This window comes from Apaloderma vittatum, unplaced genomic scaffold, assembly GCF_000703405.1.
Source record: "Apaloderma vittatum isolate BGI_N311 unplaced genomic scaffold, ASM70340v1 scaffold3297, whole genome shotgun sequence".
Taxonomy (NCBI): Eukaryota; Metazoa; Chordata; class Aves; order Trogoniformes; family Trogonidae; genus Apaloderma; species Apaloderma vittatum.
This window is the reverse complement of record NW_009727652.1, coordinates 1-201: the sequence shown is the minus strand read 5'-3', so window position 1 is coordinate 201 and position 201 is coordinate 1.

Genomic DNA, 201 nt, shown 5'->3' with positions numbered 1-201 from the left:
GGAGAAAAAAAAAAAAGAGGAAAAAAACAAAACAACAAAAAAAAACCAAACAAACACAAAGTGTGATTGAAATTTTTACAGAGTCCTGGTGCACCGGTGCTGGCGTGAGGGTTGTGTATGCGAGTGAGGAAAGCGTGTCCTGCGGGCCTGAAGCTTTACTGGGCGAGGGGGTGGGTGTGTGAAAGTGCAGAGATCTATTTA